General features: G+C 34.7%; 1 long non-coding RNA gene across 1 annotated transcript in view; it reads left to right on the top strand.

Moving 5' to 3' along the window:
* Positions 1-23,784, top strand: part of LOC144452297 (uncharacterized) — a 70,880-nt gene that overhangs the window by 142 nt on the left and 46,954 nt on the right. The window contains exon 2 of the long non-coding RNA XR_013482341.1: positions 17,438-17,559. This is a non-coding gene — a long non-coding RNA (uncharacterized LOC144452297). The remainder of the gene's footprint in view (positions 1-17,437; positions 17,560-23,784) is intronic.

Below are 23,784 nucleotides of genomic sequence, written 5' to 3'. Positions count from 1 at the left end.
TAAATGGATAAGAACTGTGGCAGCTTATCAACGCTCTTTCTAATGTATACTAAAGACCTGAGAATTATGATCGGAAATGACAATTTCTCGAATGTAACAGAGAGTGCAATACAATCACTAGAACTGTCTTGATGTGTAAATTTGCCCTTCCCACACAACACGGGTAGACATGTTATAAATTGCCCTTACTTGTAGCTGGCTGACGACATCTGTCGTAAAATTAATAGGAAATTTAATGTATTATTATGTCAACTTACTTGAGTTCTAATGAACTTGAATTTTAAGAGATTGTAAGAGCTAAAATAGTATTTCCAATTTAGAACTACGCTTGGAACTATTGGCAATATGCGTTTATCTTACGTTGCCTTTAGAATGAATTCTTGTTGAAATAATATTCGTTATAGGTTCCGGAAGCATAACTTTTACCAAAAACAGTGATACACGAAGAGACAAAACGAGACACACACGGTTTTGTGCAGTGTAGTTACACATACATTATCAAAACTCGAAACTTTAGATAAATATGGATTCTGTATAATTCATATCGTTTTATCAGATTATCCCGAAAGGTTGACACCACGATTTGTCTATTTTTTCCAATGAATATTAGAGCTATTGCACAAGTAAATTCCATCGTACAGATAACAAGCAATTTTTCTATAGAGAGCAGAGTGTTTTAACCATTGAAATTTGTTTGCATCGCCAGTGTTCTGTAATCACAACTCAATCTTTAAGAGTTCCAGCAGACTCTGTTTGTGTTTGCCATCACCGTATTGTTATCAACATAGCGTTTAATTGCTTGCTGTAAAAGCTTATTCTCGCCTTTGTTAACTTCTTTGACATCTCCACATGGGTTCAATGTATACAATGTGTACTTGATATGGATGATCGAATGTTGCTAGGGGTATTGAAAACGATTATTGCCGTCTCTTTGTGTTAGCTTACGATCCCTAATGCTTACATGGGCACATAGTAATTGGACAGATAACACTATTGATTATAACTATACAGACTTGTGATGTATGACAACTGAGATCAATTTACTGCCTGTGGCCGTTAGCCCACTACTATTTAGCCTTTGCACCTTGACTACGTGATGAGAACGGATCACAAAATCCACATATTCATTAAACAGGTTGGGGTTGTTTGTTTGGTTTGCTTGTTTGTTTGTTTGTTTTTGTTTGACTGACTGACTGACTGACTGACTGACTGACTGACTGCCTGTCTGTCTGTCTGTCTGTCTGTCTGTCTGTCTGTCTGTCTGTCTGTTTGTTTATTTATTTGTCGAAGTCTTACTTTGTCTGTACTGGCATAACAAAATGTTAATAATACATACACCCCTGTGTGTACACTATGCACTTACAAACGACTAGGTGAACGAGCAGTATTTACGGAGATCTAGAGATCTAGAGATCTAGAGATCGAGAGAGAGAGAGATCGAGAGAGAGAGAGAGAGAGAGAGAGAGAGAGAGAGAGAGAGAGAATGAGAGAGAGAGAGAGAGAGAGAGAGAGAGAGAGAGAGAGGGGGGGGGTGGACTAAGACGTAGATAAATAACAACATACGTTCTCTAGGCCATCACCACCTCATATATAATAATATATCTAAATTCATTTTCTAAATGCACATGTTTAAACGACTCCTCCAGAGGTTTACTAAATTTGGAATTACTGAATTGTCTTCAGATCGCGAAGGGGGATTGCGAGATTTCCCCAAAAGATTTTCCCCCAGGCCCCCTGCTGTAAATTCCTCTTTTTCCCTTAGTTTATATGTGACATGTCTGCCATCCTTACACAGGTCTCTTAATTGACTACGGTCTGTTGATATTGTCCGTCTGCTAGTAACTTTTATTTTATTAGCCAGAAAAAAAGTTTAGGTGTTTGTTATTTCACCTGCTCGTCATTTTAAATGTTTATTCTTGTGTCCCCTCTGACAATCAACCGATCGGTTCGTCTATAGTCTGTCCGTCAAACTTCTTATCTTATTATTCGTAACTGTTCGTCTTTCAATATTTTGTGTTTTTCTCTTTTTCAATCGATATCACGTACTGCTGAAATATCTGCCCGACGTCATACTGTCTCTGTATACCCTGTCGACTGATGAGTATCAGTCTCAATGTTTCTTCTATGTTGTGTACAAAGCAAAGAATGACGTTCAGTCAAACAGAGAACACTGTTAGATGTTGTATATGACAACATCTCTAATACACTTCAAATCGTTCAAACTCTGAAGAAATTTCGTTTATTCGGTACGTAGTCTAATTCAATTTGTTTTACTTACAGTTCAAAATTAAAGGTAGTCTATAAACTTCGAGAATGTGCATGTTAATCGTACATAAATTTAATATCATTGTTGTCGTACTGAGCAAACCACAAATGGTACAAAACTATCAAATGTTATGTACTGTTTATATATAATATTAGATTGTTGAAAGTAGTACATGTGTATTGGTAGTTGGTTTTACACTTGACTGTATATTAGTATAATATACTATCGTCACAAAAAACTTAATAACACAAACATGATTAAATGTAAGATATGTCATCTACTACAGATGTCACGTGATCCAACATCCGTCAACGATTCTCGCATAAAAGCAAATGTGTGTTCTTGTATCTTATCACACGACCATCGTAGACGATTGTAGCTATCGACACTGACAGTGAGAAAGCTAGATAAGGTATTATCGTCATCCTAATGGACCCCTTTCTTAACGAGAGATAAGTCACATGATTAATGTTAACTAGGCAGTGTTTTTCTGTCTATAACAATTATCCACACATTACAACTAATGTTCCATGATAGGTGTGTCGCGACGACAGTGCGCTCATCTTCTAAGCTTTTCAGATCGGGAACATCTCTCATTTTCACCGCAAAAGGATTGCCTGAGTAATACCTACCACGTCACTTGTGTATTCAATAAAAAAATCCCATGCTATAGACGGTTCACTGAAGTATTTGCCTGTATATTGAACGACTGATGACACAACGAGTGCCTGTCATAATGATGAGCCATGTATTTGAATAGGCCCATATAGTGTATGTGATAGAAATCTTGTTGTAGACATTTGAGTATCATTCCTAAAGGCGGAATAGTTGGTTGTACTAGAGTCGTCACTTTGGAGTTGTTCGAAGCTTGATGGATACTGTTTGTTTGCATGTGCTGTCGTTCAGAAATTAACTCATCTCAAATCATCACCAAGTGAGTTCTACACGTAAAGCTATATTTTCCTCGTTGTGTATATAGTAGCCTTACACTAAATCACTCGCCCCCTGTAAGAATCTCACTATCAGAAATGTACTATGCTTCATGATGTTTGATTTACTGTATAAGTACATTGTGTGTGTGTGTGTGTGTGTGTGTGTGTGTTTGTTTGTTTGTTTGTTTGTTTGTGTGGGTGTACTAAACATTGTATTACATTTATCAATGTAATTGTCAATATCACAACAATGTAAACATTAATATAATTTATCAAAATGATTTAGATGTAACAGTCCATAGCGATTGATGAAAACGCAAGTCTAACCTACAGTTATTAGTTGTAAATGATAGAGGTGCTGAAATTATATACTTTAAGATGACGAACACTAAACTAGTTGTAACAGGAGTATCATGTTTGAGATTGGATTGTTAAAATACTAATAATTAGACATCTTATATGTAAATTAGACATCTTATATGTTAATTAGACATCTTATATGTTAATTAGACATCTTATATGTTAATTAGAAATCTTATATGTTAATTAGACATCTTATATGTTAATTAGAAATCTTATATGTTAATTAGACATCTTATATGTTAATTAGACATCTTACACGTTAATTAGACATCTTATATGTTAATTAGACATCGTATATGTTAATTAGGTAATTTTTATCAATAAGCAGTACAGTGACAGGTTGAAATTGCGATCGAGTTGGGAGCGCCGATTTTAGTGTGCGGACCCAAAAATCAAACTGCTACCATATTATATGTATAACTACATCAACACATTTACCCACATGTGATGTATTAGAGTTCAGGAGGTTCGATATTACGAGTAAGTCATGATATACACAAGACAGTGTTAAACAAACTGTTCAAGTTTCAGCTGGAGCAGCTTGAAGGAATTTCAATTCACACAAGAGCTCGTTGTAGATTATCTAAGGCTCATTTATTGACTTCATGTCGTAATACGGCTGTATAGAGATATTGTCTGATCAACTATGTTTGATAATATCAACGTTAACTTTGCTGTACGTTTGTACAACTTAAATGAACTTGATTTTACTATCAGTATTTTAGAAGATAGCAAAAAACACTTTCAGCAACCAGACGAATGGGAAATATTTCAAGATACAGCTTATAGACACATGCTTAGACTTTTGATTGGATTATGATGTCTTGTCACACTCTTATTTCTTAATGTCAATTTTTTAGAAGAGAGTAAGTATAAATTTCAGCAACCGAACAAATAGGAAATATTCAGGATAAAATCCTTAAGTTTATCGTTTAACTGACTAATGAAGTCATGCACTCTATACTTATTTATTTATTATTTTGTTTTTGTATATTTGTGTTTTAACTCTTCTCTTTGAGGAGTAATAAAGAAACAACAACAACAACAACAACAACAACAACAACTCACTCACTCACTCACTCACTCACTCACTCACTCACTCACTCACTCACTCACTCACTCACTCATGAATTATCACAAAGTCATATACTTACGGGGGTAGAGTCATTTCGATGTACTTGTAACATGCCCTTGTTAGCGTTTCTGTTAGTATATGTACTCATGGTGGTTTGCTATATGTACGGTACTACACTTATCTGTAATTTCCTTCAGTTTACAATTTGCCCATTTTCTTCTGGTCAGCTATGTAATTAAGCTCGTCCTCATGACACCAAATTTCTAATTAATAACCTTTGATATGCATAACCTCTCAAGTCTTTACCACCAAACATGACGAGTCCAAGTTGGCAGTGAACTGACACCAGCTTTGCATAATTCTCTGCTAAAACTTTACAGAGATCTTATTAATCATTACATTTTCACGATATTTCATGACTCCTGTCAAACTTGGGTCAAAAAAGTTCAAAGAGGTCATAGAATTAGGAAACTGATCTACTTTTAGAGTTTTGGAGAAAAGTGCTTTATAGGATAAATCCTTTTATCTCCTGCCGATATGCCGGATATCCAAATCTTGATGTACACAAACAGGTTGACATTCATTGGCAATTAAAAGTGCCTTCTGAAGAGTCCTCTTATTTTTGCAATTGTATGTTATAGAAACACTGATATATAATGGAAAACACCGTCGCCACCACCCCATCACCACCACCACCACCACCACCACCACCACCCCATCACCACCACCACCCCATCACCACCACCACACCAAATTCACAAGGTATCATACTTATGCATATCTATTTAGATTTTTTTTTTAAATGGTCGATAAATTTAACCCTACCTGCAATAAAAAGTAGATTATTTTACTACACTGAGCCGACAGTGGTTTTTTGAGATTTTCTGTGAGAGAAAGTACCGAGTTACATATTATAATTTCAGTTAGTTATGTAGAATGAACACAGTTGGTTAATTAAGAGTTTATAACCTATCTATGCTGTAGAAGTCAATAACTTTTCAGTAAGACTATAAATGATTCTAGTAGCTAAGTTCTGATCAGTAACTTGCAACGGTTGATAGATGGTTTATAGACGATTACATGATCCATGAATGGTGTCTACAACAACACTTCACGATTACTATCAGTTCAAACCTCAATATTAGTCGTAGTTCAAATGAGATGGTGATCATCGGTTCTAGTGATCCTTTACATTCACTTGATTTCATTCCATTCACATTATATAACACATTTCAGTAATTCACTGCCCATGTACATTGTTCAAAAAACAGAATTTTGTAAACAAAATGTCCTAACTTTAAGTCTAAGTCCACGCCATGTAACCATATACATTTGTACTTTTGAAGAACATATTAAACTAAAATGTAAAATTAACATTACGAATTCCGCTATCACACACTTATTCTGGTCATGAAACTTGGTGGAGTAGATGACAGTGTAGTCTAGCTGCTAGACCCCTCGGGTTATTCTACTTTCTGTAAAGGTGACCGAAGGTCGCTACTAAGGCTCAGACGGAGGTATCCATTACCTCAGAGCTTTATTCAACAACCCCCAAAAGCACAGATCGAAGGACTTACTACAAGACTAATAACAGATGATATCGTTCAAGTTGACATACAAGCATGAAACTTTGCATAACTTTGCATAACTTTGCATAACTGATCTCAGTGGGTTATGTTGTAAATGGACATTTTAAACGAGTATACATGCATTCGTTGATGTTTACAAGGTTAACTGTAGCTGTAGACATAATTTTATGTAATTATACTCTAGGTTGACCACCAACATATTAATATTAATAATGTGAGAATCCACTATATAAAAACTGTGATTATAAATGTTTAAATTTATCAAATATATTACATTACCAGGGGAAAGATTAATAAAAAAACGTGTTTGTTTCCGGTAACATTATTTCTAAAAATCGAGTAAGCATGTTATTTTTTTTCTATTTGTTTAACTTACTATCTTAAAAGACTTGATTTCACTGGAATTGGAATTTTAATACAGAATTTTTACCGAAAGGAAATATAAATCCTCACCATTTTACATTTTTGAATGTAAACAATATTTAGGATCGGCGACTTAATCTCCAGGGTCGGTTTGATATTCGGAAACACACATTTTTTTATTTGGCCTTATCACAGATTCGCATCCAAGTCGGATGTACCTGTAAGTTTGAACGTCAGTTTTTTTTTTAACCTTTATCATTTTCATTTCCATAGTAACGTGTATGTGGCGATCTGATATTTGCCATGATATTTGTATCATCGAGGTTAATGAAGGAATTATACATACATTCACTGAATATAATATTTACAACGAAAATTACAAAACAGAATGGGAATCACCTAATTTGCAGACAGACACTTCTAACCATTCCCCATACTAAGAAACAGAAATGAATCATCACGTACATTTCAATAACATAAACTAATGTACATATTCTCTCTCCGGTCCATATTACAATCTTTCAACTTCATTCAAAATGGTAACTAAAGTGGAAATAGAATACAGGAAAATAAATTTGATTTCTTTGTCATATGGCAACCACCCATATTATTAATAAAATATACGAGGGGTTACGAAATATATCGTATAATATCAAAGCTCCGAATGAACTGCACCGTGTTTCATCAATCTATCAAATCTATCAAGACAATCTCTGTGTGTCGGGATATCATACCGATCTAATTACAATACTCTATATCAGCTCTGCCCGAAAAAGGTAATATCGCTAATTGAATTAGATTGTACAGTTTCGTATTAACGATGTATACAGGTAAATTATTATCTCATTATAAAATGCATATATTGGTGCAAATGCATACATAATTACAATGGCTGTATTTACCAAAGCCATGGTTGTATTTACCAAAATGGTCTTGACTGAATTAACCTGTATTTCTCTCAAATACGGGAACAGTTATTCATGGATTTGAGTCCTTTAACACAATGCATGCAGCACTGTGAATTTAGATGTCAGAATTTAGACATTTTACATTTCACTTTTGGCATGATTAGTATTTGTTTTCATAATAAATATATCTTACTTTAAAAGAAAGAAAACATTGTAAAACATATATTACATGGACTAATAGTGATGCTTCACTATGCTACATATATAAGTTATTTTTAGAACATGACTTGATACTTGAAAAATTTAATGGTGATTAATATATGGATATCAAATTGTATGTGGTACTATATATCAAATGGTATTTGACTACAGTAAGTTAAGTCGCCAAAAGGTTAAAAGGTCTAGCCTCGTTACTGTGATCATATTCGGATTAATTTTGAACTGACCTTTTCCTGGACCAATATGTTATGAACCTGATGAATAATTACCCGAGAAGATGAGAAAAAATAGAAGGTTGAGGAAAGTGAAACAAACAAACCATTATGGATGTATAAATCATGTTGTTGCATTTCAATCTTGTAGAAGGAACATTACTTTGATGACATGTTGATTATGGTCAATTACCTCCTGATGTATGGTACTATGGATGACATCTACTGTCAGAAGCTAGGGCCCTACCTTTAATGCAATGTTTGAGCATTTTATTTTACCGGGGGAAGATTTACTGTTGACTGCGATGTGTGGTGAACTAGTGTTGATCTCTCTATTTCAACACTATGGACGTGCACATCATCTGTGTTTTTTGTGTGAATATACCGTAATATCATTTGCCCTCAAAATGAGAAGAAAAAAAATGATCAAGCAACGTAGAGCATGACGAAAGCAAAATATTTGGTGATTTTCCCTTTTACTTTCCAGTAGATCACTCTACTGGCAATTTCGTTGGAGAAAAATAAGTACTTAAATCCAACCAGCACCAGCACCAGCACCACTAGCACCAGCACCAGCACCAGCACCAGCACCAGCACCAGCACCACTAGCACCAGCACCAGCACCAGCACCAGCACCAGCAGCACCAGCACCAGCACCAGCACCACTGCCACCACCACCACCACCACCACCACCACCACCACCACCACCACCACAACAACAACAACAACAACAACAACAACAACAACAACACATGTACAACCACGGCAATAAAATAATCAACCAATCACCATTCAGTTGCTGTGTAAATGCAGTTCTGTGACAACTACTATGCATTTTTCAATTGTATTATTTTCAGTAAAGGATTGCATGCAATTCTGATCAATCTTCATACTTCAAAAATGTAGTTTGCTAATTCAAGGCCGACACAATATTTAATACCGACTTTAATTTCAACCTTGCTCTCAGGGGAATTTCGGTATTTCCATCATAGAGTAAGATGGTAGTCTCAGTTTAATAACCTCTTCCAAGGAATACTTATACTTATCACCGATCGATGATATGATTTCCATGAAGTAAATCACCAAATAGACATTTATTGCATTGACCATAATCTAGACACATCTGTATGGAGCTAATATATAAAAAGTAACTTTATTTCTCAACAGCTGCAAATAAATAAGTAAATATAAGCTTCCGTTTTATAGCAATATCACACAGCCACCCTATCCCCTTCTGTACTTGTTCTTTCATGGTTTGACTATACCAGCTTTATAGCAATCTAAACGTCCTACGTAACGATAGAATTCCTATTTCGCTTGTGATTATTTGGATTGCTAACACTGTTTTAGCTGGGGCATGAAGAAAAATGAGGCAATTATCTGTTTCCGTACAACAATATGTTGATATATAGGTTTAGGTGAGATGCCAGCGCACAATAACTAAGTATAGATCGAGCGAATGAACTGAAAATGCAATTAGCCTGCTTCTCCATTCGACAAAATTGGCGGTCTGCAACTGTGAAGAGGTTGTCAATTTAAAGGATATTGCCAGTCCATGCTCTATTACATTGTATGCGTTTTTCCATTACATATAAAATGCTGCTTACACACAGAACTGGCTTATAACCCATATGATTGCTTTGACAACTAACTTAACTGCTTGAAAATAACACAGTGGGTTAACGTAACAATTGAAAGCAACTTATGTTATTTTAATCTAGATGAATATAGAGATGTTTGTTAGCCTTAGATCACAATATTTTATGAATAATTAATCGAACGATATATGGTATGTTGGTATTAGAACTAAAAATTGGTTGAATTTCGACTTTATTTTGTTGAGAGTATGAAAATATAATAACTGGAAATATACTTTTTAAACGTAATACTTGGGGTGGAAACAACATTTGTAACGATTTTATTTTGAACATGAGGCCACATTTTTGTAGTCAGTTTTGATTAACGTGGTCCGAACAAATATTAAATTCGGAAAAGGAGGCTAGTATTTAGATTTCGACAAAATTCCAGTGTTTAAAGAATTCACTGATTTTGAAACAGTCAATATAATCTAGAGGTTTAAACTAAAGTTAGGTTAATGGATGTAAATTATTAAAATCAGCGAAGAAGCCATAGTTGTATTAAATAACAACCAGTCTATTTTACTGCAATATGTGAGGGCCTCGGTCATATATAGGTTTTATGTCTAGAGACACGGTTCAAGTGTAAGCTTTTTCTTAAGACAGATCTTTAACTTTGACCTTGACATTTAAGTTCAAAATGAAATTTTCCCAATTGTGGCAGTTTTGTTTATATAGTCACCATTGAATTGTCTACCCTAGTATTTAAATATCAGAGGTTAGTATTAGACAAGACACTAACCTGTGACCTTGCCCTACATATTCAAGGTCAATTAGCCATTTGATCTATAAATTTGAAGTTTTCATGTATATATACGATTCAAATACATGCAAACCTCAGTGTCATCAGTGAAAGACTGTCTAGTCAAACTGACCTTGTCTCATGCCAATGTTATCTATATATTGGACTAGGTATAGTTATGTCAATTTTCTCCTGTAGTATTAGGGTCAACACTCATCACTATATGTTTAATATACATAGACATTGCTTGTGTTATGTTATGCATTTAGCAGCGAAATGTAGATAGGACGGTGCCTAAGGCACCAAGTAACAGCATATCAGTGATGTAATATGTCTTTGACTGCTGAAGTCTTGTTCAACACGTTTTCGTGAATGGAATACTATAAATAACCAAGAACCAAAATATTACAGACTTTGCCTTGTAAATTGTTAGACTGAGGTTACTATAGCAGGAGAAACATAACAGAATGAGGATACTGGCCGTTTCAAGTTACTGTTCACAGGTGCTGTTTGATACAACCACTTAGAAATGATAACACACTGAATATGCTACATTGTAACAAGATTGAATGAATTTGTCTAAATGAAATGAACTGATGTGCCACTATGCAGACATCAAATACAAACATCAAAACATTGCCATCCACGTGTCTGCGGCTAGTTGTAGTATGAATAAATGATTTATTTCAAAGTAGACAAAATGTAGCAAGACATTGCAATCTTGCTTACTATCTTAGTATAGTGTGGAATATGCAGTCTCTTATTGGTTTTTGCATGGTTGGTCAAACAGAGCCAATGTAAAGTAACATGAAATGGGATGTACTTGGGTACAGACTACATACAGTACACACAAAGATCCAAACATTTGATCTTGTAAAAATAGCCATTTTTTACATGGGTTAAATAATTTTCAACTTTATTTAAAATTTAGATATTTGGGAAAAAAACATTGAAAATTCAAAATGATTAATTGATTCCATGAAAGTTCAGATGATGATGATGATGATTATTATTTTTATTATAAAACTGAGTTTAGATCTAAACTAAGTTTCATCCTTCATTGCAAATTGTATGCGTACATAAATATACTGTAAACGTGTATTCCAGCAACTGTGACTCAATGTGCACATTTGTATGCCAACTGTGTACTTACAAAAGCAAACAGGGTACAGATAAGATGATTTGTGTCGAAGTATTTGTTTTATATCTAACTTGTACGCGGTCTGTCTATTTGGATAACACTAGTTAAGATTGATTGTGCGGCTCCAAGGTGTCTTTCGCAAAATACACAAATGCTTAAATGGCAATGGCATACATAAGTCATTGTAAAGGTCAGCCGTTGAACAGAAAGCCCTGCAACTATAGTTTGAATCCAATATAATTATACAAGGTGTAGAGAACAACACCAGACTTTAGGTCGATTTCATCGAAGAGACAGTCTGAAGCACCAGTCTTCATAGGTTACTTAAAGGGTTTCTTATTAAAATACTCTTTAAATTAGTTCTGTTATGTAAACACGCTGAATCATTTGTATCAACTTAGACTGCTCACTAAGTATTTAGATGTTGTAGAAACATTATATTGTATTAGTTAGCTCATTAAAACATAATTATTTAGTTACCAAGAACTGAGCAAACGCCAAAGTTTAGAGTTTGGTTATCTGTTCTCTTTCTGTACCATCAAATACCTCTATCAGTCTAGCTGTATTAAATGCCGATACGTTTCTGTGTGCGTTATACATGTCCATATTGTGTACAAACGCTAGTCGAAAGGAAGTCTCAGTTACAGACTGTGCAATCTGAAATTGGTATTACTCTATTACTTCATTATTTTAGGATTCCCGGAAAGCTTACTTTGGTGACAGTATTTAGGATTTCCCTTAGTCGTGTGGTAAGATAATAGTTTTTGGTGATCTTTTGGGACATATTTCCTCGTTATTATTGTTACAATATAATAATATTTATGAGAACGAGTCTGTGACGTCAACGTTGGCATCTAAAACTTGCCGAAATCTTAACATTGCCTTGTACGTATATCTAAAGGTTACATCGCATGCAATTACTACGACTGTCAAATGCACTTTGGTTTGATTTTCATGGAATCAAATAATGCAATAATCGGTCAAATGTAAAAACATGAAAATTACTCAACATTCTTAATTTCACATCTTCTGAACATGTATTTACCTACAATTAAAATTCTACCGTGTCGTTAACAGTTAGATTCTCTAACTAATTAACTTTCGCGATGACATTTTTATGTAAATTTTGATGCGTTTTGGGAATTCATGCGTTCTGATACATCTATATGGAACGTCATCATCAATTCGAGAATGCTATGAATAATAATGTTACATGGACATGGTCACGTACGTATCGTATCATCTTATATAAATCACTTTTTAGATTTGAATACTCCATATCTTCACAGGTGTCGTTTTTATCAGTAGATGGTATTAACACTGACGACAGTGGTGTAATTCTACTTGCACGTGTACAGATATACAATGTATACTAAGTGTTAGACAAACAGATATTATTCTCCAATATTTTGACCTAGGGGAACTCGTCACTACGAGTCGTTAGACGAGTAGTGACAAACCCTTAGGTTTTTTTCTGGCTGAATGGACAAAATTATTGGGGAATAATATAATTATAACCCCTTAAGCATAATTCATAAAAATTCGGGAATAATTATGGCGACTTGGAATGTTTGGCTCACATTTGCCTTAGCCACGGGTCGACGTAGAACGGCCAGGGAATGTAATCCCTATTTTCTGCTCAAAGACAATATTTTGGCTTGTGCATGGCATAATAGTTTAAGAATCAGATCGTGACAAGTATACGGCTCTCCATGGTTAATTTCAGATGCAAACTAACAAGTCTAAATTGTCAGTATTGGATTTGGCCGTGTATTACAAGCGTTAGATCTAGATCTATAGCTAACAAGTAGAGGATGATTGGTTTTGAATGATTACTTGTACGTGAATACGACTACATTCTGCAATTCGCTGTCACAGCCAATATATCATACAGCTTACGGGTTGAATACAGAACCAATACATAGTTGTAACGTGAAGAAACTTACAGCAATTAAATTGAGAGAGGCCTCAATTTATTAGACTACCAACCTCTACAGTTCTCTACGGATAGACTACAATATTTGTTTGCTGAACTAAAAGTCAATTCCTCCCTCGAGCAATAAGGTGATTGATAGATCATCAATGAGGATATGGTTACTTGGTAGGAAGTTGTTTTGATTTATATATACATTGCTTCTATATTGGATTACCTAATGGGTACTATCCTTGGTGTATAAATTTTGTAAACCTTCGAGGGTCTCGTTAATTCTAAACCGAGTATGTTGGCTAGACGAAGAGGACAGTGACTGGAAGGTACACAGCGACAAATTTCGTTTAGTGTGCTTGATAGCCCGCAGATTATTGTAAGAACATGAATCTACATGTCAAATCTACACAGGTACCATTTAAATGTTCAACAAGAATGTACTTACAAACACACACTGAATTCATGTTAGATTAATATATGATAGTAAATATAATGTAACGAAACAATGGAATGAATCTTCCTATCAATAAAACGGAAGAAAATCATGTATCAAAACAATGTGTTATATAATACAGAATAAATAGGATGTGGTTGAAGGTAGGAAATAACATAGTCTATTTTTCATAAGTTGTTAATGTTTACATGGTCAAGACTCCAAATACAAACACGATCTCCAAGTGAGACATTCACATGTGAAATTTCACAGTGAGAGTTCGCCTTAGTTATATGACCTTTTTTTCTCTCCGATCACAACAAACACAAAACAAAATTGATAAAGTAAAACAAATTATGCCTAACACAGGAAAATACACAATGTCAAGAAAGTATTTTCACACATGATTAAAATTTTTAAAAAAATGGGTGACAAAAAAGAAAGAATGAGAGAGGATAAAACCCCATATGTTTAAGTTACTAAATCATTGAATTATTGTACACGTCAAGCCTTATATTCAACTACATAGTCATAATATTGTCGTGATCTAATCGCACATTTCCCCACACAAACTTTCATGTCGTACATGTGAACATTAACATGTCGGCACTTCAAGGTTTATAAGTTGATTAAGTACATTTTGTATCCGTTTTCGGATCAACGCATCTACTCAAATTGTGAACGACATAACAATTTCACTAGGTGAGCTAATTTTATTTCCAATTTAGCTCATTTGAACTCAGGTGAGAGGTGTATAAACCTTAATGATAAATTTATTCGTTGCCAATAGCAGATGTCCGTCACCCAGTAGCTTGATCACACTTATTCTTACATGAAGGCGTCAAGTTCATTTGCCATACATGAGGTATACAAATTGTACTTTGTAATCAACCAATACATCAACGGAGAGCTATTACTATCCCATTAAATCAATAAAATGACAATAACAATGTCATAAAAACAATCGAGGGTTGCAGAGGATGGATTTATGTCACAATGTTTTCATGTGTCATTATCAAGTATGTACAGATCAGAAAAGTTTGATACGTTCATTCAAATGCCACAAACTGAGTTTATAAGTGATGTGACTCGAGGGAAGATATTCATAAATCTTAATTTAAGTATTTTAGTTTGATGTAAATGTTGATAAATATCAATGGCATCAAACGTCTTGTAATGTTGTTAGCACAATTGATGTCATGTGATGGGTTTGTAGTATACATATCATCTCAGATACAATAGTCTGAGGTATAATAAATTATGCAATCTGATCGACTAGGTACCATGTCTGAATGCAAGGTTTAAATTCTGTTGATAATAAGTTGTAGTTAATTGTGCTTTAATGTTCTTTTTTTGATAATATGCAGACAGGATACTCACAAAAAAGTTATAAATTAAACTAACCTTTTCTTCCATGAACTATTTGTATTCGTCCACTTGCCCCCCCCCCCTTCCCAAGTTGTACAGACTCTACACTGTGGCGAGCAAAGCAATGACATGGCCTACAACAACTGTATAAACTGCTGAACAAATGAAAGTCAGTCTTGTAACTTAAAGGGGCAAGAGCTGAGTTTATACGTTTTTGCGATTTATGCTGCATATTTAGAAGTCACTCGTAGTATTCTAATTACTGATTCGAAGCATATGTAACCATTACTTACAATTGAATTGACTGAACTCAAACCTGGAATTAAAATATAAATCATTCGATGACGTAATTGTTTATACGTTCCAAAATTGTCGAGGAATTCATACTAGGCAATAAACAGTTCTAGCAATACCAGAAGGTAATTGTAATGGCATGGAAGGCATGTATTGACGTTAATTCACTATAACTTATAGACTAAGTTTAATCGAGATTTCATACAAGTATTTTTACATAAGTAAAAGTTTTATAAACTTTAAAAGAAATTGACGTGGAAAACTTTACAGTAAACTCTAACCAATCCGTTCCGAAACCCAAAACTATAAAATGAAAGTGACAGGATTACGTAATTTGTTGTGTAGGGACAATTAATGGAATCTTGTACTGTATGTAATTACTTTAAACGATAGGCTACGAACAGTTATTATTAGATTGTTGTATTGTTAAAGCAATATCTTATTGGAGTCACATTGAATTAATCAGTAATCATATTGTAACCAATTGCAAGAAAATCCGTAGATTCAATATGCACATGTATTGATTTAATAAATACTTTCGTTGTCACCTCAGAAATATGTACTATTGACTTTATCCTATCCTTGATGACTGGTAAAACAGTTTTGACATATTTATAATTTAAACATTTTAGAGACACCTGGGTTATCTGTGGTCCAATGACATGTTAACACTCTGTGGTTAGTTAGAGAGGTATTGTACTTTGGCAAATATTGTGTTGAACCTAATCTAAAAAAAGGCAATAATAACTACGTATAAACGACAACAAGCACAATATCATATAGGGCGTCATAATGATGATGGTAGTGATAGACTGGTGTCATACATGGTCTAAAATGTACATATAAGTAGACGTGACCAGGTGTAAACTGAATTGATGTTAATGATAGATTGTTGTCATGCATGATGACCTAAAATTTACATACAAGTAGACGTGACCAGGTGTAAACTGAATTGATGGTAATGATATACTGATGTCATACATGATGGTCTAACATTTACATACAAGTTGACGTGACCAGGTGTAAACTGGATTGACGATTGGGATTTTCTTTTTAAAAGTTAATTTAGCATCCTGTTTCCAAGTAATAAAAAGTCAGCTACGGAAATAACTGTCTGCTTTATATTCTTATCTTACTAGTGATTAACAGTATGAATGATTAGACATGATGACTATTTCTCTGTTTTGAGTTAAGTTTAGTCAGCAGCTTTAATACCAAAATATTGGGACATGAATAGTATATTGATCTTCTGGCTATTAGTCATGTTTAGTCACCCTTGCCCTGAATCAAGTGATAACAATTCTGTGATTGGGGAAAAGTTTACCTAGGTCGAGGTATAGATTTGGCAACCCGAAATGTAGACTTTCTGAAGGAATCCCCAACATCTTGGCGATGTAGCAATAATAAAAACGGAGACAAATTAAAACATTTAAAAAATATGAATAAGTCATAGCATGTAAGATTGATCTCTTACATTTATTATCAATCTACTGACAATCCATACAGTATGTGAATTTGCATAGCCAATGCTTTTAGTGAAATACAAAACCAGGGACCTTTAACGACCACATTGACTCGTATATTTGATAAATCCCCGCTAGATTAGACTTCCAATTTCCTGATGCATGAACCTCACTCATTTGAGAATGATATTAGATTGCAAATCCGAAGGCCACAGGTGACAAGATATATCCAAACACACTCCTGATCACCATAACTACAGAGATATGCATTGATAAAAAGTTCACATTGAAGGACATCAAAACTAAGTTAAGAATAAACGGATGGATCCATAAAATGACAAATTATCAAATGTGTATCATTGTCATCAATCATAGAAGTAATTGTGAGTGGTGATAGTTCCATGCTTGATGATCTGGTTGAACTGAAAAACCTTTTCTGCCTCGTCATGTACTAACGGTTGACCACTAGTCACCACTCATCATTTGCATTATCTTCTTAATTTAGATGATTGCAGTGAATTCGTTCCGCACTTTTCAACGGGGATAAGATAATGGTATCTACAGCGCCACTGTTTCTAGACGATTAAGACGACCACAGTGACACGGTGAAAAAGACAGTATCACGAGGTAGGTGACGATCACGATAATAGTGCGTTTATCTTGTCATGGTATATAGCATGACGCAAATCAGTATGAGAAACCGAGACGTGGTGGTTACGTAGACCAATTAGTGTAAGCTACGTAGTAACAACACCGGTAAAGTCACAGTGCGATTATGAGTTGATTATTGTGATTTTAATTGGATAAGTTAAGATAATAATTATTAAGTCACGGGAAATGGTTAGAGTATCGTATACTATATTGAAATTAAAGCTGTAGGAGAAATACGTGAATAAACAGGCGATACAAGGGGTGTCTTTCAACACCGCTATCATCGACATTACCACTAACTCGTCGCTGTATGCATTGCCGTCTTCGCCAGCATGGTATTGAGTCATAATAACACCAGTTTTCTTAATTTTACCACTATCTTAAAACAGTCACCAAAGCGCTGCCGCATTCAACCACCTTCATCATCAATTCTCTCAAAATTGAGACACAAAAAAACCACCATTGCCATCAACAACCGGTATGGCGAACACTACATCAACCCATTAAGTACACTATAGAATATTGGCCACAAGCGGGTTACTCAGTAATAATAATAATAACAATGTTGGTTTTTATATAGCGCTTTCCCACTCTGTGCCCAACGCGCTTTACAATTATTACCCCTGGCACGGATCTAAAGCGGCACAACGGCCCTTTACTTCCCCAACTCCCTGGAGAGCATATATAACCAACTAACATAACCAACTATTGCTATTATATATATCTCAATGTTTAGATCATCATTTTAGGTGATACATGTTCCTACAGATACTGACGAAATAATATAGCATGTTTTACGGAGTAATGGTCACCCTGGAGTATATAAATTTCAAACGTCTCGTAAGGGATTACAACTTCTAATGGTGCTAAATTTGACTTGATATAGTACAGTCACTCTAATCCCATAGTAACATTAAAATAGCCTCTGTTAGGAATATTTACGACTACTCTATTTACATTGGTAAAAGCGTCGTGAAAGTATTGACAACATTCTAATTTATAGCTTCATCAGCTTTATCTAGCTGTATCTTTGTCTAAAACAAAGGCTCATTATTTATTGTATATTAGTAAATTGATGGCTAAACCACACGGAGATCAGTATGCCTGTGTTACAGTGGTATACTCTGTAACAAAATGTTCTGCCTACGTCAGTATACAGGGTATACTGTTATAAAACATACGTAACAATTAACGAGCAGCAAAATGGCGCAGACTGAGCCTCATTTTATGTCATGAATGAAATGGGAAAAATCAAAAAGACCTTCAACTGCTAGTCTAAGCTTTCTGTCATGACAGGCAAACCTTGCTACCCTCCTTTATGTCGTATAATGGTCACTGTGTATATAAGGAGATGAGTAACGTTAAGGCAAATATCTCCTAAAAGCATCAAGTTGAACTCAGGCCACGTCCATCCATGTTTCCTATGTTTATACTGGTTATGTTGCCCATATACTTATAAGTATAACTTTAAATTGGAAACAACAAACCCATAAACCATCACACAGATTGCTTAGTTAATGTGATGGCAGAATTAAAATATAAACAAGTCAATGTGTGATCTTTATTCATACTTTGGCAACCGTACCCCCCCCCCCCAATAGAATACCGCCGTCCAAAAAATAGTATAATGACAGAATAGTGTGTGACATGTATCATATATTATGGTACGGTGTTCACCATACAATGTAAATACAACGTTGTTGATATTATATAACGTGTTGTAGTGGATAACAGCCGTGGCTAGTATTGTAAACATACTGGTAGTACAAAACTGACAGCATCTCCATAGAAATGAACCCAAGGCCAGTCATAGCTTAAAGATGAATTTTAAATCGACAACGGAGCAATTTTAAGTTATTTGATCAGAGGTTTTCTTGCATTAATACGCATCCCGTATCATTACTATAATATATTTGTTTAAGGACTCTGATGATCTCTAAAACAGACAACTGTTTATACAGGGACAGTCATGATGTGAATATTTAAACCGTCAGTTTATCGCCTATGGGAAGCAAATGGTAGATCACGTATCACTCTGCAGAGTGTACACACACTCGAACATTACAGTTATCCGTGTTTCTGTATGTATGTATGTATGTATGTATGTATGTATGTATGTATGTATGTATGTATGTATGTATGTACGTACGTACGTACGTACGTACGTACGTACGTACGTACGTATGTATGTATGTATGTATGTATGTATGTATGTATGTATGTATGTATGTATATATGTGTGTGTGTGTGTGTGTATGTATGTATGTATGTATGTATTATGTATGTATGTATGTATGTATGTATGTATGTATGTATGTATGTATGTATGGAGGGAGACTGGTATCTATTACTTTACACACTAGTTAATGTTATAGTCAAAACTTGGAACTTTATCACTATGGAGACACTTTGACCGATATTGCACTGCTATCACCAAAACATGCCTTTAAAAAAGCGGTCAAATCCCATCTGTCCAGTAGGGATGTTGAAAACACGAGTTTATTCGTTATTAGTTTGTTTGCCTCCATGTTTTCTATTTCTTTTACCCTTTCTCATTTCAAGTAGTTACACACCTTTGCTAATCCCGCCACTATCTTGAATCACTACATATCTGTACATATTTGTGCATCTTTTCTGTCGATTCTATTGATTTACTGATCATGAAATGAACTAATGATAATCTATAGGTGTCTTTCCTGACTGTCTATCAAGTGAAATTTAGACTTTTTACGAGAATATATACCAGGGAATGGTTATTAGCCCCAAAGGATGAAGTCGGAAAGGGTTTCACTCGTTCGCGTGTGTGTAAGTGCTTAGACATATATGTTAAACAAATTCAGTTTTATTCAAACTTAGAGAAAAGGTGGGCATACACTTTTTAATCAAACTGAGCACAAAGGTGGGCATACACGTTTTAATCAAACTTAGCGCAAAGGTGGGCATACACGTTTTAATCAAACTTAGCGCAAAGGTGGGCATACACATGGCCTTTAGTTTAGTGACATTATGATAGTGGACAGGTCAAATGTCTAAATCACCCCTTTTCTTCTTGCATATCACACTGTTTATATTATTTGATTATTTGACTGTTAATTTCTTTCAAATCTTATGCACACATAACATTGCTATTGGAACATACATCAAGATCTTATACGAGGGATAGCATGGTCCGAAAAGTATATAATAATTGGACTTATATCTTCGACGAAGACTTGTTCTTGACTCGCGTATATACCAGATGTAACTAACTGCATGGTGCACAATTACAGATGATTTTAATTTGTTTGTTAGAATTTTAACTAATCGAACTATTGACCTTTTATTAAAATACCCAGACCATATTTGTTTTGTTATCTTTTATTTATTTGTGTATCTCATTTAAAGGTCAGAGGTAAGAAACAATCAATTATATGAAAATATATCGGGCCAATGAGTGTCAAGAAAATGGTTCTCGTTAATACGTAGGAGTCGTTTTGACAATCAGGTTAATTAAAGTCATATCCACGTGTACCACTGACCGTTACATTATTTAGTCTTGCAAATTAAATAGAAGCACATTATCTAGGGATCTGGTGATTACGATTGAATGGCAACAGACTGTGGATGGACGTAGACTGATTGGGATAAATTGTAGGGCCATAGGGTCATCTACATGATACACACATTGTCTAAACTACTAGGATTGTACAGAGCAGTAAACATGTTTAATTTAAATTTGAAAACAGATTTACTTTCCAGCTTTATCTGAGTAAAGTTAATATATACACAAATTGAATTATTCAAAGGTTCAGTATAATTTATAAAACTAGGAATTCAATGACCTGGTACATTTGTACAAGTTGTTTCCAGATGACAGCGGTTTAAATATACACCGGTAATATATTGTTGCTGCCAAACTTTGGATAGCAATCATAAATCAGAGAGTCAATCTGTATAGGTGTGATGATTTCTTCTTTCCATGTAAAATAGTTGTTAAAGTCCTTCAATACTATTTATACTGGTATGGGCAAGTGGCAAACCTTTCCCGCTTTCTCAACGAGTGTCAAGACTTATCGTCTGAACAGGATGTCAGCTGAAGTATACCAGTATACTTATCGGCACTTATCCTTATTTAAATTCAATTGTATTTCTTATTCTACAAACCCGTCATTGGTAGTCTGACATGCTACTAAATCTTTACCAATGACAAGAAATCAGGCGCTATGAACAACTCTGCAATGTATCATTAGTTTTATTTCATATCAGATTATATCTTTTATCAGTATATGTAATTCCAAAGTGAAAACTCACTGTCGACTCGAATAATAATTGGATCTTGGAAGCGAACATTCATTAGCGCCTGCTTGTTGCCTCTGGGAAATACAGACGACCCATTAACAGATAAATTTTGAATTCTAAGAAATAGAGTAGTTTAAATTAAATTTTGACTGAGTTGAATTGGCTTTAGCTATCAATTATATTTCCAATGTTTTAATATTTAATAAACTATTACAATTGCAATTTCTTTAAGGTTTATCATTGTTTATGTAACAGCAGTGATTTATACACTCTCTGATATTCAATTCAATTACCAATTCACTAAGCCTCTCTTGTTTAAGTGTTATTTAATTAAATATTATCCATGCTTCTCTAGTTAAGTGCTGTGTCTATGACTAACACATCTATCCTATCTAGTTTTCCCAACTGATTCTACTCTTTGTGCCATGTGACAGATATTGAAAAAGCATCCAATTGCTCTTCAAGCAATATTTAATTAAAATGGGTAAGATAAACAATGCAGAAATGCCAGGTAATAAAATAATTGAGGGATGAATTCTTCCGAAACTCAATATTTATGTTTTGTTTAGTCATTATACCAACATAACATGTGATCAACCTTGTCACCTCACACAATAGGTCAACCTACTAAAAACTCCAAGTTCCTACCTAGTGATATCCATAAGTATTACAACTTAACGTCTGATTGGATGACTTGCAAGCAAGATGTAAGTACGTATCCATGTCTCGCTAAATACTGCAAACTTCTTTTCCCCGGTATACTCGGACTTTACTTTTATCAGATACTATGTTGAGTGAACAGTACACAGTGTTACACCTACAGTGTATATCAATGGTTCCACATTGTTATATCAATGGTCCCACAGTCTTATATCAATGGTCACTTCAACTTGACTTCAACCTACAGCCATTTCTTCCCATTTGGTTCCCCACAGTGTTATACCAATGGTCCCACAGTGTTATATCAATGGTCCCACAGTCTTATATCAATGGTTCCTTCAACTTGACTTCAACCTATAGCTATTTCTTCTCACGTGTTCCCCACACTGTTTTAGAGTATGCAATCGTGTATGTTGCAATGGTTAATCACACAAACGTCGAAATCTCTTATTTACTTCTACATTTTATCTGAAAATACAATCTGGTGCAAAGTATGCAACCTCACTCCTGACGCCAACTATTAAGTAAATAACGAAAAAAGCACCGTAATTCCCCCCTTTTTCATAAATTAACCGACGTGAACAAACCACTAAGTTGTTTTCATTTGGGATACATTTTGCAAGATGACATGACATTATTTGAAAGATTAAGAAAATTGTGAAGTAACTCTCAGAGTGAGCTATTCTAAGTATATTATTAAAGTAGAGGCCTTACATCTATGAGTTCTAACAGTGTATTAGCTACAATAAATACAAACGGTGGAAGTATTTGAAATATCATGGCAAGCATCAACTACGAAATAAATGAACTTTCAGTTACGTTTCATAATTTTCGAACCACAGAGCTCTGTACGGCGCATAGATAACGCACCCTCCTTGCATCAACATAAAGGGCCAACATACGTGACAAGCTATTAGCTCCTCGCACTAAAATATATGGCAAAAGAGGCTGTGTCATATAGCGCCAAAATATGACGACTACGGTCACTCACGGAAAAGAGGTTGTGTCGTGTGAAAGTGACTTTTTTGCGGAAGGTGCGTGTTAACGTTGTAAATGGAAAGAAATTGTGCGTAATTATGTTTTTATCATACTAAGCGTTCTATTGCCGATAATTACTAGATAGTCTACGAAATAATACCAAAATCTACTTTTCGTACTTGTTCAACTGGATTGTATATGCTAATTCCTCCGCATTATCTCCCGACCATTTAAGTAAAAAAATAACTTTCTTTAGTCATGAGAAGGGATACTACATCAATGGTT

The sequence above is a fragment of the Glandiceps talaboti genome, chromosome 22, assembly GCF_964340395.1.
Source record: "Glandiceps talaboti chromosome 22, keGlaTala1.1, whole genome shotgun sequence".
Classification (NCBI taxonomy): Eukaryota; Metazoa; Hemichordata; class Enteropneusta; family Spengelidae; genus Glandiceps; species Glandiceps talaboti.
This window is presented reverse-complemented; position numbering and strand designations above follow the sequence as displayed.